Genomic DNA, 18,824 nt, shown 5'->3' on the forward strand with positions numbered 1-18,824 from the left:
GGGAACAGGTGTTGCACAGAACGTGCAACACTAAAAATTGGGATTTTATAAGATTAAACTATGCCATGCTATATTTTTTTTATAAAGAAACTTGAAATGAGTAAATGAACAATAAGTGAAGAATACCAATGGCTGGGTGATTTGCGTATGTCTTGTGTGTTCTAGTATTGAAAGTTGACATTTTATCAAGACAAGTGCTTCAAAGCTTGGAGGTAAACGAGCCAAGTGGATGATCACAAAGCGAATATAATTAATTAATTAATCATAATAATTATGAGTCCTCACTTAGATATGGCTAATCTTTCATGGTGATAATGTGTAGGTAATTTATGAAAGTGTTCGAGTCATGCAGACAAACGAGACGACTATAGGTAAAGTTTTGAATGCGAGTGCCAATATGATCAAGTCTTTTAAGATTGGGCGTTGCACAAGTATGAAGACATCGTTCGGGTTGCAAGAATGAAGACGCCGGTTTAGTTATTGTATATTATGTTCATTTTTAAACATTTATATTTGTGGTACTCTGAATTTTCGTATCTTTGAAACTTGTATGTACATTGTTTTCATTTTAACGTATATATTTGCGTATATATTGGGTTTCAATGGAAAAAAAAGTATTCTGGTAGTTCGTTGAATTCTACACGAAATAGTTTAGAGGGGTAAAAAGCCATTCTGCACAGTCATTCAGAGATCCAACCAAACAACACTTTACTGGTTCAGCACTTATTGGTTCAGAGCCTCTTAATTATTCAAACCTCTTAATCATTCAGCACTTAATGGTTCAGCACTTGCCAAACAGCCCCTTAAACGAATTGAGTAATTGGATTTAAACATTAAAAAATAATAATTTTTTTCTTAAAAAGATATATAAACATTTTGGGCGTTGAGGGGTGATCAGGTAGGGGGTCGTCGACCACATATCCCGCCTATCCAAGCATGCCATATCAAGGAGGTGAGCCCCTTATTCTAGTCTTCTTTTCTCATTGTGGTTTTCATTTGTTTGTTTGTGCTTCCATTTGTTCATTTAAAAATGTCATTTCTGTTTTCACTAAACTAGGCTAGCAGTGACTTGTGGACATTTGTTTTCACTAAATTGGGCTATCAGGGACTCGTGGGATGATTAAGCAGGCGAGTCTCTCATTTTAGTCTTGGTTTACTCTTTGTGGTTTCCATTTGTTCATTTGGGCTTCTATTTGTTCGTTTAAAAAGTATCGCTTGCGTTTTCACTGAACAGGGATAGCTGCGACCGGTGGGCATTTGTTTTCACTGAACGGGGATATCTGGGACTCGTGGGATGATTAAGGGGGTGAGCCCTTCATTCTAGTCTTCTTTCACTTGTTGTGGTTTCCATTTGTTCGTTTGGGCTTCAATTTGTTCGTTTGAAAAGTGTCGCCTGTGTTTTCACTGAACAGGGATAGTTGCGTCTGGTTGGTACTTGTTTTCACTAAACGGAGATATCTGGGACTCGTGGGGATGATTAAGGGGGTGAGCCCCTCATTCTAGTCTTCTTTTACTCATTGTGGTTTCTATTTGTTCGTTTGGGCTTTCATGTCACACCCGGCCCTGAGCGGCGGAAACAGCCGGGCGCGCACGAGTGGGGATTGATAATTAAGCACGGGCCATTGCAAAACATTCAAAGATTTTTATTACGCATGAGAAGTTTATTACAAACACATTACATTGTTCAAAGATTACAAAAAGAAACATCCAAGTATAAAACTGAAGATTTCCTCGCCATATCCCCTTGCGCGGCGGGTAACCGTGCGCATCGAGGGGATAAAACCAAAATCTTCCAAAAAGCTTGTTTTAGATGTTCAGCGTGTGGTGCTCTAAGTGTGACTCCATGCGCTACCTAGTTATCTCCTGAAAGACACGTAAAAACATTTGAATCAGTATAAACTGAGTGAGTTCACAAGTTTTAGTAACTTGATAAAATCATTCTGAAACATTTCTGGCAACATCATTAACATCTGCTTGGTAAAATCGTATTAACACAATTCTGACAATATTCTGATAAAAATCGTTCCGCGGGTTACGCGTGAACAAATTCTGGATACGGTGCTCGTCTATGTAAGTGGCGCAGCCACTACGAGCTAAAATAATGTAAAACCGTCCCGCGAGTTACGCGCGGACGTTTCTGGAAAACTATGCTCGTCTATGCAAAGAGGCATTGCCCCTACGAGCTAAGGATACTGTCCCGCGGGTTACGCGCGAACAATTCTGAGAAACTGTGCTCGTCCATGCAAAGAGGCATTGCCCCTACGAGCTAAGGATACCGTCCCGCGGGTTACGCGCAGACGTTGTGCCGGAAAACAAGGCGCTCGTCCATGCAAAGAGGCGCGACCCCTACGAGCGGGCTCAACCCCATAGTACTGCCCCATGCCAGGCACTCGTCCATGCAAAGAGGTGCGACCCCTACGAGTGGGCGGATCAAACCAGCAGTCCCTACCCTTAGAGTTCCATTGGTAAAGTGATCACTTACTCGAGTTCTAGCGCACATACATTGAAAACCTTAGATAACCGTTTGCATTGCTCATCATGAAACATAACTTAAACACATAATCGCTTTCATAGCTTGTAAGTATACCATGATAAAACATTATTTAAGTACGTGTCCCTCGCCCCGAAAGCAATTTAAAAACAGTGAAAACAGTGAAAATAGGGGCTGTGAGACTCACCTGAGGTTCTTGTTAAGGGATTAATCGAGATTCGGGTTTTCTTGGTGTTGGCCTCGGAATCGAAGGTCTAGAATACGATTAAATAACAAGTATATATATTAAGATCAAGAAATAGGAGAATATAAGGGTTGGATAGTAGGTCTCAAGGTTATATTCTCGGCTTACCTAGTAACAGGATCGGAGCTGGAAACAACGGATGCTTGGGAAAGGATTAGTGCAAGTTTGTAGTTATTTGAAGTGTGTTTCGGGTGATAATTTAGGCTACAAATTTATAGGCAAACTCAAGGGAACACAATCCCTTGCTTTTGGGGGATTAAAATCTTTTCATATCTAAATGTAATGATGATAAAGTATGGAAGTTATTATTATTTACTTAAGGGTGGAGTGGTGGATAAAAGATTTTGATTTGATTTGGACAGAACATGCAGATCTGGGGTTGGTGAGAATAGGGTGGCTGACAGTTGACTTTTCATGTTACAGTGTGCTTTTTCAGGTACTTTTGTCAGTGTACAGTAAAAAGTGGAAAATCTCTGAAACACGCTACTGTTTCCTTTCGGGCGGGAGTAATCTCCTTAACTGGAGAATAGACCAAATGTTCTGCGCGTATAACTTGGTGCGCATAGCTTTCTGCGTATAGGACATGTCTTTGCTGCGGGTAGGTGCGTAACCTTCTCGCAGTTAGGGACATTTGAGTTTCATTTGTAGATTCTCCAGGTGGTCTTGGTATTTCAACATAGTGATCAGTCATGTTGAAGTCAATTCCATCTTGGAGCTTCAGACAAACTAGCTCTCAACGTTCCCGCCATGCGGGTAGGTTAGTTCCCTTCCGCACGCGCATAAACGATGTAGGATGCACCCGCCTTAGCATCATGCGGGATGGTCAACCCATAGACAACATAATGTTTAAGTTACATGAAAACATAAAGCCAAATCATTCACGCATGGCGCATATAACATATGCTCACGCTGGTTCTTAACATGGTGCGCTCGCGCAGGTTGCACATAACAACTGCACGCGCTGACTAACATGGCGCGCTCGCGCAGGGCGCACATAACAACTGCACGCGCTTAATATTTACAATCACCTAATTATTAGGTTGATTACTTAGCTTATGGGTTTGGGAAATTACCGGTTGTCACATTCTCCCCTCGTTAAACGAATTTCGTCCCGAAATTTAGGAGACGTTGCTGGCAGAAGCCATGTTCTGAAAGAGGTGTGGGTATTTCATGCGCATCTGATCTTCTCTTTCCCAAGTGAATTCAGGCCCACGCCTCGAGTTCCATTGAACCTTTACTAACTTGATTTTGCTCCTGCGTAACTTTTGTTCTTTCCAATCGGTTACTGCTATAGGTTCTTCTACGAAGTGCAGCTGTTTGTCGATGTGAATCTCTTCCATCGGCAAAATTAACGTTTCGTCAGATAAGCACTTTTTGAGGTTGGACACATGAAACGTATCATGAACTCCACTGAGTTCGGCGGATAAACGAAGTTTATAAGCAACCGGACCGATCCTTTCCAGGATCTCAAATGGTCCAATGTAGCGCGGATTCAACTTTCCTCGCTTGCCGAAACGGGGGACTCCTTTCCATGGAGAGACTTTCAATAGTACTTTATCCCCTACTTGAAACTCCAATGGTTTCCTTCGCACATCTGCGTAACTCTTCTGTCTGTCGCGCGCTGTCTTAAGGCGATCCCTGATCTGAAAAATCTTGTCTGTTGTTTCTTGGATCAATTCAGGACCAGTCATTTGCTTGTCACCCACTTCAGCCCAGCACAGTGGGGATCTACACTTGCGCCCATACAAAGCTTCGAACGGCGCAGCCTTGATACTTGTGTGATAGCTATTGTTGTAAGAAAATTCAATCAATGGGAGATGAGTATCCCAGCTACCTTCGAAATCGATTGCGCACAGCGCGCAGCATATCTTCCAATGTCTGGATTGTTCGCTCGCTTTGCCCATCCGTTTGAGGATGATAAGCTGTACTCATATCAAGGCGAGTACCTAGAGCTCCTTGTAACGATCTCCAAAACCTTGATGTAAACCGACTATCTCGATCAGAAATGATGGACACTGGGACTCCATGTTTTGAAACTACTTCTCGAATATACAATCGGGCTAACTTTTCCATCTTATCGGTTTCCTTGATCGGCAGGAAGTGCGCTGACTTAGTTAGCCGATCCACAATAACCCATATTGTGTCATAACCCCCAGGTGTCCTTGGCAGTTTGGTGATGAAGTCCATAGAGATTTGTTCCCACTTCCACATGGGAATTTCTGGCTGTTGAAGCAACCCTGATGGTTTCTGATATTCAGCCTTTACCTTCGAACACGTTAGGCACTTACTGACATACGTCGCGATGGCGCCTTTAAGATTGGGCCACCAATACAGTGTTTTAACATCTTGGTACATCTTGTCTGCGCCAGGATGTACGGAATACCGCGTCTTGTGAGCTTCGTTCAATACTTGCTCGCGCAATCCTCCCTTGAGAGGGACCCATATGCGGTTAGCGAAATATAGATTGCCGTTCTCTTTCAGTTCCAAACTCTTAATCATTCCCCCAAGGGCTTCGTTTTTAACAAACTCTGGTTTCAAGGCTTCTTGCTGAGCGTCTCGGATGCGGGTAGAGAGATCTGCGTGAATGGTCAACCTTAGAGCCTTGACTCGTAGCGTTTTTATTCGCTCCTTCCTACTTAGCGCGTCTGCCACCACATTCGCCTTTCCAGGGTGGTATTTTATTTCACAATCATAATCGTTCAACAATTCAACCCATCTTCGTTGCCTCATGTTTAAATCCTTTTGATCAAATATATGTTGAAGGCTCTTGTGATCCGTAAAGATTATACACTTTGTACCATAGAGGTAATGGCGCCAAATTTTTAGCGCGAAGACAACCGCTCCGAGTTCCAGATCATGCGTTGTGTAGTTCTTTTCATTGGTCTTAAGTTGGCGCGAGGCATACGCTATGACTTTGTCTCGCTGCATAAGGACACATCCGAGTCCTTGATGTGAAGCGTCGCAGTAAACGACGATGTCATCTGTCCCCTCGGGCAGAGATAGAATTGGCGCACTACATAACTTCTGCTTCAACATTTGAAACGCTGCTTCCTGGTTTTCGCCCCAAACAAACATCCTGTCTTTCTGAGTTAGCGCGGTCAGAGGTAGAGCTATCTTGGAGAAGTTCTCAATGAAGCGTCGATAGTAGCCAGCTAGTCCTAGGAATTGCCTCACCTCAGTTGGGGTTTTTGGCGCTTCCCAGTTTTCGATGGCCTTGACTTTGGAAGGATCAACGTGAATTCCTTTCTCGTTTACAACGTGACCGAGGAAGTGAACTTCTCTAAGCCAAAATTCGCACTTGGAAAACTTCGCATACAACTTTTCTTTCCTTAACAATTCCAAAATCAATCTCAGGTGTTGCTCATGCTCGGCCTTGGTCCGAGAGTAAATCAGAATATCATCTATAAACACAATCACAAACTTGTCCAAGTATGGTTTGCACACACGGTTCATCAGATCCATGAATATAGCCGGCGCATTAGTTAGCCCGAAAGGCATCACTAAGAACTCATAATGGCCATATCTAGTTCGGAAGGCTGTCTTTGGCGCGTCTTCCTCATGGACCCTAAGTTGGTGGTATCCTGACCGTAGATCTATCTTCGAATAATAACTGGATCCCTGCAACTGGTCAAATAAGTCGTCAATCCTCGGTAAGGGGTACCGATTTTTGACTGTCAGCTTATTCAGCTCCCTGTAGTCAATACACATCCGGAATGAACCATCCTTCTTCTTTACAAACAGTACTGGAGCTCCCCAAGGTGAGAAACTTGGGCGTATGAAACCCTTATCCAAAAGTTCCTGTAACTGATTGGATAGCTCTTGCATCTCAGATGGAGCTAATCGATAAGGCGCTCGTGCTACTGGCGCAGCTCCTGGGACCAAATCAATTCGAAACTCGATTTGTCGCGGCGGCGGTAATCCGGGCAGATCTTCAGGAAAAACTTCTGGAAATTCGCGCACTACCGGTAAGTCTTCAATTCTTCGCTCATCTTTCTTCTCTACTACATGCGCCAGGAAGGCGTAGCACCCTTTCCTTAGGCACTTACGCGCCTTTAGGCACGAAATCAGTTTCGTCGCAACTCCCTTTCTTTCCCCTTGAATCATCAAAGTTTCTCCGTTCAACAGTGGAATCCGAACCTGCTTCTCATGACAAACAATCTCCGCGAGATTCTCGACCAACCAATCCATACCTACCACAATATCGAAACTTCCCAAATCTATTGGCAACAAGTTTATATTGAACTCATGACCTCCCACGACTAATACACATTGCTCAGTCCGTTCATTCGCGCATAACTGCCTACCATTGGCTAGTTCTATAGTATAAGGTTTGTCTAGCCTACTGGTCGCTAAGCCCAGGGAGTTTTTAAACTCATGGGATATAAAACTTAGGTCAGCGCCAGTATCAAATAAGACAGATGCATAATGACCGTTAAGCAAAAACGTACCGGTTACCACATTCGGCTCTTCCTTTGCTTCACCCGCGCCGATCACAAAAGCTCTCCCGCGAGCTTGGTTTCCTTTCTGTGGGCAATCCCGACTGAAGTGTCCAGGCTTCCCGCATGCGTAGCAGCTGTCGCTCGATCCAGCTTCTCTGATGCGACAATTCATCGCCTTGTGTCCTGGTCTGCCACATTTGGCGCATTCGATTTTTGCGCATTCACCCTCGTGGTGATACTTGCATTTGCTGCACCATGGGCGAGGCCCGCTGTATCCTTTTCTTGATGGTTCCGCGGCTTGAATCGCGTAAACCCTTGTGCTTTCCTGCTTCTTGGGCGGTGGCTGCTTGAAGTCTGACCCTCGGTGGGAGTTCCATTTCCTCTTGGAGTCGGAGGTTCGCTGCTCGTTCAAGCGGGTGGTCAACATACCCGCACGAACCGTATCCCTTGTAAGGGTGATGGCTCGCGCAACCGCCTCGTCAAAGGTCGGAGGTGCGGCGGCGTTGAGCGGGACTCTAACGACAGGAGGTAACCCAAAGATGTACCTCTCGATTTTCTTTTCTTCTGTGTTTGCCATGTCTGGCACCAGCTGGCAAAGCTCGTTGAAACGATTGGTGTAGGCATCGATATCCGTTCCTACCATGGTGTGGTTCCAGAATTCTTGTTGCAAGCTCTGAATTTCTGCGCGAGAGCAGAACTTTCTCATCATCATTTCTTTCAATTCTTCCCAGGTCTTGTGAAGAGCAACTTCTCGCCCCAAAGTCTTTACTTGGAGCTTCCACCAAGACGAAGCTGCTTCTTGGAACATGCAGGTCGCGTAAAGGACCTTCTGGTTTTCACTACATCCGCTGATGGAGAGAACGGTCTCCATCTTGTCAATCCAATTGTAGAGCCCAATGGCTCCTTCGGTGCCTTTGAACGGCCAAGGCCTACAGGCCATGAATGTTTTATAGGAGCATCCTTTGTTCAAGGCTCCGGATTCGGGTCCTGGGGTCTCGTTCTCTTGGCGACCCTGACTAGATTCGGCCTTGCTGGCCTCATGTGTTGCAATCGCCTGCGCGATTATTTCTGCGAGCTCCTCGGGTGTCATGGTAATTCCCTTGGCTCTGGTTGGAGGCATTCTTTTCATAAAAAGAAAATATAACAAACTTAGCGCATGTACTCAGAGCACATAATGTTCTTATCTCTAGACACTGTGACCCGTGTTCCTAAGTGCGTGTGTGATTTTTCTTTTGAAAATATTCTTTGAAAAATATTTCATGCGATTCCCCAAAGGTTATAGTCTAGGTTAAAAACTTCTTTTCCTAGTTCGCTATAACCAGTGCTCTGATACCAATCTGTCACACCCGGCCCTGAGCGGCGGAAACAGCCGGGCGCGCACGAGTGGGGATTGATAATTAAGCACGGGCCATTGCAAAACATTCAAAGATTTTTATTACGCATGAGAAGTTTATTACAAACACATTACATTGTTCAAAGATTACAAAAAGAAACATCCAAGTATAAAACTGAAGATTTCCTCGCCATATCCCCTTGCGCGGCGGGTAACCGTGCGCATCGAGGGGATAAAACCAAAATCTTCCAAAAAGCTTGTTTTAGATGTTCAGCGTGTGGTGCTCTAAGTGTGACTCCATGCGCTACCTAGTTATCTCCTGAAAGACACGTAAAAACATTTGAATCAGTATAAACTGAGTGAGTTCACAAGTTTTAGTAACTTGATAAAATCATTCTGAAACATTTCTGGCAACATCATTAACATCTGCTTGGTAAAATCGTATTAACACAATTCTGACAATATTCTGATAAAAATCGTTCCGCGGGTTACGCGTGAACAAATTCTGGATACGGTGCTCGTCTATGTAAGTGGCGCAGCCACTACGAGCTAAAATAATGTAAAACCGTCCCGCGAGTTACGCGCGGACGTTTCTGGAAAACTATGCTCGTCTATGCAAAGAGGCATTGCCCCTACGAGCTAAGGATACTGTCCCGCGGGTTACGCGCGAACAATTCTGAGAAACTGTGCTCGTCCATGCAAAGAGGCATTGCCCCTACGAGCTAAGGATACCGTCCCGCGGGTTACGCGCAGACGTTGTGCCGGAAAACAAGGCGCTCGTCCATGCAAAGAGGCGCGACCCCTACGAGCGGGCTCAACCCCATAGTACTGCCCCATGCCAGGCACTCGTCCATGCAAAGAGGTGCGACCCCTACGAGTGGGCGGATCAAACCAGCAGTCCCTACCCTTAGAGTTCCATTGGTAAAGTGATCACTTACTCGAGTTCTAGCGCACATACATTGAAAACCTTAGATAACCGTTTGCATTGCTCATCATGAAACATAACTTAAACACATAATCGCTTTCATAGCTTGTAAGTATACCATGATAAAACATTATTTAAGTACGTGTCCCTCGCCCCGAAAGCAATTTAAAAACAGTGAAAACAGTGAAAATAGGGGCTGTGAGACTCACCTGAGGTTCTTGTTAAGGGATTAATCGAGATTCGGGTTTTCTTGGTGTTGGCCTCGGAATCGAAGGTCTAGAATACGATTAAATAACAAGTATATATATTAAGATCAAGAAATAGGAGAATATAAGGGTTGGATAGTAGGTCTCAAGGTTATATTCTCGGCTTACCTAGTAACAGGATCGGAGCTGGAAACAACGGATGCTTGGGAAAGGATTAGTGCAAGTTTGTAGTTCTTTGAAGTGTGTTTCGGGTGATAATTTAGGCTACAAATTTATAGGCAAACTCAAGGGAACACAATCCCTTGCTTTTGGGGGATTAAAATCTTTTCATATCTAAATGTAATGATGATAAAGTATGGAAGTTATTATTATTTACTTAAGGGTGGAGTGGTGGATAAAAGATTTTGATTTGATTTGGACAGAACATGCAGATCTGGGGTTGGTGAGAATAGGGTGGCTGACAGTTGACTTTTCATGTTACAGTGTGCTTTTTCAGGTACTTTTGTCAGTGTACAGTAAAAAGTGGAAAATCTCTGAAACACGCTACTGTTTCCTTTCGGGCGGGAGTAATCTCCTTAACTGGAGAATAGACCAAATGTTCTGCGCGTATAACTTGGTGCGCATAGCTTTCTGCGTATAGGACATGTCTTTGCTGCGGGTAGGTGCGTAACCTTCTCGCAGTTAGGGACATTTGAGTTTCATTTGTAGATTCTCCAGGTGGTCTTGGTATTTCAACATAGTGATCAGTCATGTTGAAGTCAATTCCATCTTGGAGCTTCAGACAAACTAGCTCTCAACGTTCCCGCCATGCGGGTAGGTTAGTTCCCTTCCGCACGCGCATAAACGATGTAGGATGCACCCGCCTTAGCATCATGCGGGATGGTCAACCCATAGACAACATGATGTTTAAGTTACATGAAAACATAAAGCCAAATCATTCACGCATGGCGCATATAACATATGCTCACGCTGGTTCTTAACATGGTGCGCTCGCGCAGGTTGCACATAACAACTGCACGCGCTGACTAACATGGCGCGCTCGCGCAGGGCGCACATAACAACTGCACGCGCTTAATATTTACAATCACCTAATTATTAGGTTGATTACTTAGCTTATGGGTTTGGGAAATTACCGGTTGTCACATTTCATTTGTTCGTTTGAAAAGTGTTGCTTGTGTTTTCACTGAACGTGGATAGTTGCGACCGGTGGGCATTTGTTTTCACTAAGCGGGGCTTTCTAGGACTCGTGGGATGATTAAGGGGGTGAGCCCCTCATTTTAGTCTTATTTTACTCGGCGTGGTTTTCATTTGTTCATTTGGGCTTCTATTTGTTTAGTTTGAAAGTGTCGTTTGTGTTTTCACTAATCAGGGATAGCTGCGACTGATGGGTATTTGTTTTCACTTAACAAGGCTATATGTGATTATGTGTGTTGCAACAAACCGAAGGATATGGATTTCGGTTGCGGGCATTAGGTGAGTTTTTAGTACCCAATTTCTACTTTACTAGTAACCAACATGTATATTATAAAATATTAATACTATTGTTGATGTCAGGAAAAACGACTGTGTCGTGAGTGCGATGCCCGTTTATCATTGTGTCCAGTTTGCGAGGATCTGATTGAGATCAGAATCGTGTTGCGTTGGGTGGTTTTACCGATATATAAAGATATCAAGTTACTGCATCTTTGATTCAAGTTGTGTTAGATTTTAGTGATTCATAACAGGCTTTGTATACTGTGATTGTGGTTTAACTTTTGTACCATATGTGTCACTTTTGATATTTACTTGTATCTAACAATCAACGGTCATGAATAGTATCGTTACAACCCCACAATACGAATGCTATTTTCAATCTCCTAATTTTGCTATTCAAAATGGGCTAGTGGCATAGCTAGCTGCTCGATAGTCTACAGTATCGATGTCAACCCTATTTAATAAAAAAATGTAGAAAAAATAATAAAATTTTGTAATAGTTTTTTGGGTGTTTGTGGTGTTAAACTGTTATTGATTGCTTTTTATGCAATAGCGAAAAGGTCGAAAATGGCTAAACTTGACTCGGAATCTGACTTTCAACACAAATATAACTCTCGAATTTCTACTCTCAACTGCAGTTTACCAACAACCAAATTTGCAAGTCTTTCGCGGTTTTAGAATCCATACCGATTGACGTTGAACAAAATTGTAACCAAAATTGATTTTTTAACTAATACAATCACAACAAAAAAATGTAACAAAATCCCAATAAGTTACCAGCATAAGAGACAGAGACCAAATATTTTTGCCAGGTGTTTCTTTTTGTATCCTGCTAGGAACACTCTTTGTAACTCTATCTCGATTCTTGTGAGTACATCGGGTTGGTCCGGTTGAACTATTGGATCACGAGAGCTATGGACTTTGCTACGATTTTTTTGCAACGCACTATCTGTAGCTAAATCGTAACAAAATGTGTCCCTAGCTAATCTATAGTTACTTCGTAGCAAAATTTGAAACCAAATTTTTCCGTAGCATATACCGTTTGTGTAGTAATGGCAATTAAATCAATTAATCATTAAATCTCATATCAATACATTTGTGACAAAATCTAGTGCCTAAAATCAATCTTGATGATTGATGAATATGGCGACTGCATCGCGTAAAACTTATGTTTTATATATACTAAGTTTCCTAAAATCAAATTTTTATTATTTTTACTGTTTCACAAGATGATAATCTCACAGTTGACAATACCACATCTTTGATATTTTTAATTTTTGTGAGAAGTATAAAGCGTTATGATAATTTATGATAGAAACATCCCATACATAAATGTTTGAGACATCTATATATACTTGATATGTCTTATTTTTAATATAAATATTTTAAATACTTCTGTTACATATCAACTAATTATCAAGTAAGTTGACATAATATATTCTTTGTTGACATTTACTTCAGTCCTCATGCAAGTAGACATTAATATTTATTATTTATAAAGACGTGTATACACATTCTGTTTATATTTGTAATATAATTATATTGTTTATAATTTCTAATGTATAATATAAATACTTTTAAGAATATAGGTATTGTGATATGTTTGTTTTCATATATCTTTCAATAAAAAACTTATTATAGACCAAGTCATATTCAGTCTAATGATCTTATGTTAATTTCAAACTAATGCTAATATCAAACTATGTATAAACTAATGGATTTCAGTTTGTGATGAAACCTGTATCGGAAGTTAGATAAAATAAACTAATGCTAATTTCAAACTATGTATTTACATTTGTATAATTAAACATTATATATTACAGTTAAAAATAACTGATTAATACTATAAAAAATAAAGATATGACATCAAAAGGTGTTATAACAAGTAATTGCATGTGTGTATAATATGACCATTTCATATACATATTTAGCCATTTGGGTGGTTTTAGTTCTAAAAAAACTTATATAGTTATATGTTACTTTTATAATCATTAGGATTATAATTAAATTGTTATCAAGGATGAAATTTAATTCATCTTGGTCGAAAAAGAAAGAAGACAAAAGGGTTATATCTTATGAAATAAAAGTAAAAGTCTTGAAAATTATCTTGACTTAAATTGTTATCAAGGCTTAAATTTAATTCAACTATAATATACTAAAATAGAATGTTATCAAGACTTAAATTGTTAAATCCAGAAGATTCTTACAGGGTCTGCTTCCTAATTTTCAACCCCATAACTTCGTAGCAATTTGAATTTGTTTATTATAGATTCGAGTTTGAATAGTCAACGATGTAATCTCTCTCTCTCTCTCTCTCATACACACATATATATCCCTCAATATCTTTGGTGTGTGATCAATTTTGGTAATAATGGGCGAAAAAAATAAAGGAGAGACATCTTACAACCCGCGTCATCATAATCCACCGGTCCCACAAAGAAGGTTTGATCGGAGGTATACAAGAATAGCTGATAACTTTGAGACGTTGGAAGAGGTACCCTAGCTACTTCTTAATCAAGTTGGACGTTTCGTTAAATATTTCGTGTTTCATTCTATGTATTTGAAAGAAGAAAAAAAATGTTATCTTTTAGGCCATGGCTGCTCTTGCTCGAGTTGGGCTTGAATCATCGAGTCTCATTGTTGGCTTCGATTTCACGAAAAGCAATGAATGGACAGGTTAGTATATTTTCCGTTCATAAACTTAGTATCAGTAAAAGATCCATTTTTTACGGATAATAAGCCATAAATTTTAATTCATAATCAACTAACCTTTTGGTTCTGATATGATTTTACGGTTTTGTATCAACAACCAATGTTATATGACTTTTAGGCTCATTCCTCACTAATTATAGTCTGGATATGTTTTACATTTTGTTTTGTTGGTTATATACTTCTATTCATCGCTATTGTAAGCATATATTTTTGTTACATAACTTGTCACTAAATTTTATATTTGATGCTAATTGTAACTAATTAGCATATGCTTTAAATAAGTGCATTCACATTGGGATCCTTATTATTCATAATACTTGTTTATCTTTTAAAAATCTTCTACAATTCCTCATATCTATCTATCTATTTATTCATATCCAATTAAATAATAATTATTTATTTTTATAAAAATTTTCTTTCTTCCACTCACAAAAACTCATGGAATGAATTTGTAGATTCAATTCATGATTTTATTCCATTTATATTTTAGAGAATTGGATGTAGTGCAAATTTTTACAAAAAAAAACTTACAATTTTCAATAAAATATATGGTTGGGTTGATGATATAGAGATTTCAATGTGAATGCTCTTTTAGTCGCTTAAAAGATGCTATTTGCTAATTTGTAAAAAACAAAATTAGGGATGAAATCATTCCATGGGAGAAGTTTACATAGCATTAATGGAGTGTCACAAAATCCTTATGAACAAGCAATATCGATCATTGGGAGAACTTTAGTGAATTTTAATGATGATAATTGGATCCCCTGCTACGGATTTGGAGACGGTATATCCTTATACTTAACTAATCTTGTAAGGGTGGGGGGGGGGGGGGGGGGGGCGCTAAAGGAGGGCTCAAAGTGTGGGGCCATGAAAAGGTTCAATCAATCAAATTAACCAATTCATATTTTTATATATAAAAAGTAAAAGAAAAAATCTTAAATAAGAATTGTGAGTTAAAGCCACTCTACCACATATGTTTGATGAGTTAGTTAGTTAATGCCCTCATTGTTCACGTGGCAGTGACGTGAAATCACTTTTGACTAACCAACCATCATCAATAACACATAGTCTAAGCAAGTTACTTTAAGGAAGTTGTATCATTAATATGTGTTTCCAAACGTGTTTTGTAGCATCAACACAAGATAAAAGAGTATTCAGTTTTTATCCCGATTGTCCTTGTCGAGGACTTGAAGATGTTTTGAGACGCTATAGAGAGATAGTCCCTCGTGTTAGACTTGCAGGTTGGTTTGCGATTCCCAAGTTATTTTAAAAAAAAATTAAAAAAATTATATAAAATATAACGATTACTGTTTCTCGTTCCTTCATAGCTATAAAATATGTGTATAAGGTGGAGTTAGACTAAAAAGACCGGAACGTCCAAAAAGACTAGGAAGATATGTGAGCCATTGAATTTTAGGTGTTAATATTCAAGATTGAAAGTTGGTAAAAATAAATCATGATGTGTTTTATTTCTATATGACGAACTAAAACAATAGTGGACTGAAACTTCAAAACGTGTGTAATATGAAGTTCCTAGGGCTGACTTGGTGAGCAATAGTCGAACCATAAACTGAAATGAAAACCGTCAAAAATGTACTAAAATGAACCAAAAACTGAAAAAACCGAAGCCAAAAACAAGTTATTACTTAGTTTTTGTACCATTAATTGGTTAACCAAATCGGAATCCAATGTAGTAAAATAGATGTTTTAGATTTCTCGTGTTGAAACTATGATTCCAATGTAGTAAAATGGTTTGCAGGACCGACATCTTTCGCACCTATAATTGAAATGGCAATGACGATTGTTGAAAAAAGTGGTTGCCAATACCATGTCTTGCTGCTTATAGCCGACGGTCAGGTGAGCCCTTACACATGCTAAAAGGAGTCAATAGATCCTAAATATGTCACAACTTATTTAAAACTCATAGTATAGGGGGTTATGTGTCATTGTTTGAAAGTAGGAGGGTATAAATGTAAATAATCATTGTAACCGAGTTCGTTAAATTATATACGAACTGGGATGTATGTGAAGGTAGCTATTGATTTGAGAGTAATCCCCTTCTTCTCTGGATTTCTTCTTCTTTCTCTAGATGCATGGCCGCCTCTTAGGGTGTGCCAAGTGGGCGACCGGTCGGACATGTTTTTTTCGGGGGCACTATTTTTTTTAAATTCCTGATGTTATATATATAAAATACTCGAATGTTTATAATCCCACCATTTTTATAATACTCAAACACCTTTTAGACCAATTTTTTTAGATTACTCAAAGACATATACGCCCACTAAAATTTGAAAAAATGTCATTAATCAATATAAGTTAAATAAATAAAAGAAACGAATAGGCGGGATAACAACAAAACGAATTACAGAAAGAAGTTTTTCGAAATTATAGTTATTGAAATCTTATTTTCGACCCACAATGTCCCAAGAAAGACTAATTAACGGGTTGACGATGATAGCTATCGAGAACGGAACATTAGAGAACATAAACCGCTAAGAGTTGATTCACCAATTTGCAATCAAGAATGTTACGAGAACTTCAGAAATCCTTAATTAGCTATTAGCCTATGTCATAAATTCATTATAATACCATGATTTTGCTAATTGTTATGCTTATCGTTATAGCTTTAATCGGCGTATAAAAATGTGTGTACACTATTTAGTAAAGGTATAAGGGTCGCATTTTTTCCGGCTCGGCCGAGGCACGTGAATTCTCAGAGCCGGCCATGTCTGGATGTAAATAATCACGTGTTATATTCAATATAACATATGGTTTTACCTCGATTTATTTAGGTAACAAGGAGTTTCGATCCGGCATATGACCAGCCCAGCATACAAGAACAAGAGACCATCGATGCCATTGTTAAAGCAAGGTAGTAGCATTTGACATCATGAATTTGCATGACCATTTTGTCGTTAAAGATCTTCATAAAATCTTGAGTTTATTGTGTTGCATGCAGTAATTACCCGTTATCAATAATACTAGTAGGGGTTGGTGATGGTCCTTGGGACATGATGATGGCATTTGATAACTTACCTTCTAGAGCATTTGACAATTTTAAGGTTTGAAATAACTTAACCGTCGCTAAGAGCATTCCAGCAGCATCTATATCTCATTAATTGTACTAAAAAAAACAATACATTTTATCTCTCGTTGTCAATTAAATAATATTTTTTTATACTTTTATAGTTATACTAAAAAAACACTACATTTTAACTCACAACTTTCAAAAAATATTAAAACATTATAAATGATGAACAACGTTACTCTAAATTTGCTCATCAACAAAAGTTTCTTATATCCTCCACTCACAACTATTCTATATAGTATAAAATAGAAAATTCACTCACAATAATATAAAGGACATGTTGGGAATGCTCTAATAAAATATCACATGTATCATATTTTGTGACAGCGATTTGCTCTTGTTTTTTTGCTAGTTTGTGAATTTTACGGAAATTATGTCAACTAATATGCATCAACCGGATAAAGAGAGAGAATTCGCACTAAACGCATTGATGAAAATACCTTCGCAATACACGGCAACCATTGAGCTCAAACTACTCAGGTACATCGCTTCGCATATTAAGATTCATACGCTTAAAAAGTTAAAATGATAGATTTACGATTATATATATATAAGAAGACTGGATTAAAATATTTCATACTATATCATACTAACAGATAATATTATATACTTACAGTTTTGATCGGTGACAATCAAAATTTTCACTTTTGTTGCCAAGAACAGTCCTGGTAGCATAACTATTATAGAATTATACTTTATTTTCGCGAAATGGAGAAACATACAAACAAAATCAAGCATAATCAACTGTAAAGTGAGCGCGTAAAATCTATGATAATTGTCTAACTAATATTACATTTAGCAACAAAAGTGAAAGTTGAAAGCATTATTGACCAACTGATCAAAATTTGGTATTAGAATACAATATATAAGTTATATAATTAATTTTTTATTAATATGTGTCGCATTTATAAAATATTAAGTAAAAAAGATCTTTCGTTGAAATTTGTACGAAAAATAAGAAAAAAAAGTAATAATAAATAAATAAAGATTACGTTTACAAAAAAATTGTCAAAAAGAAGAATTTAAATAAATAAAAGTTATAAATAATAAAGGTAATGCGAATAAATAAGTCGATTTTGTTAATATCAATTAGGAAATTGCGTAGCAACACATTGTAGAAAAAGTTTCATACAAAGTTTTTCCTTGTCATCTTTTTTGTTATTGCAAATGCGTATGTAACGTTATGTGTACTAGAGAGGCTTTAAAATGGGCGACATACGTCATGTAACACCCAGTCAGTAAATGACGAGTTTTTTTAAGGGTGTAATGTTGTTGTAGCCTCATATATATACACACACACACACACACACACATGCATATATATATCACACACACACAAACTTATAATAATATTAACCAAACCCTCACACACCGGCGACAAAAAGCCACCCCCCCCCCCCGGTTGCCCCTCTTATCGCCCGGGGGAGGGGGTGTTCCTCCATAAAATCACCCCCATTTGCCGCCCACTAAGCATAGCCTAACTGCAGTTTCCTATGCATTTTTCACTAGTGATAGCAAGAAAGAGAAAAATAAACAAAAGATTTAACATATGTAATATCTATAAGACTTTTCACTTATTGTTATGTTGTTGATCAGTGCCCGAAAAGGAGATTCTCCAGGCAGTGTTCCTCTTCCTCCACCTTCCGGTGGCAATGTAACAAACACAAATGTCCGCCAGTATCATGTAAATGAGACGCGCCATAATACGGTAAGTAGGTGCTATGAAGTTTGTGTTAATACATATATAAACCAGATAAACAAAACAGAACACCACTTAACGATACTACAATTGGTGTCATTAGGTCTGCCCTAAGTGTCTTAACAAACCGAAGGATATGGTTTTCGCTTGTGGACATCAGGTGAATTTTCGCTTTGCATTCAATCAACGTATAATATTATAAAATCTTATTTTT

At 39.0% G+C, this 18,824-nt stretch overlaps 1 pseudogene; it reads left to right on the forward strand.

Annotated features, from left to right (window-relative positions):
• The first annotated feature begins 13,482 nt into the window (after positions 1-13,482).
• On the forward strand, positions 13,483-18,770 carry LOC143607969 (E3 ubiquitin-protein ligase RGLG1-like; annotated as a pseudogene).
• Positions 18,771-18,824: the final 54 nt, after the last annotated feature.

This window comes from Bidens hawaiensis, unplaced genomic scaffold (assembly GCF_021521415.1).
Source record: "Bidens hawaiensis isolate Kalapana, Puna unplaced genomic scaffold, B.hawaiensis_p1.1 tig00091993_1, whole genome shotgun sequence".
Lineage (NCBI taxonomy): Eukaryota > Viridiplantae > Streptophyta > Magnoliopsida > Asterales > Asteraceae > Bidens > Bidens hawaiensis.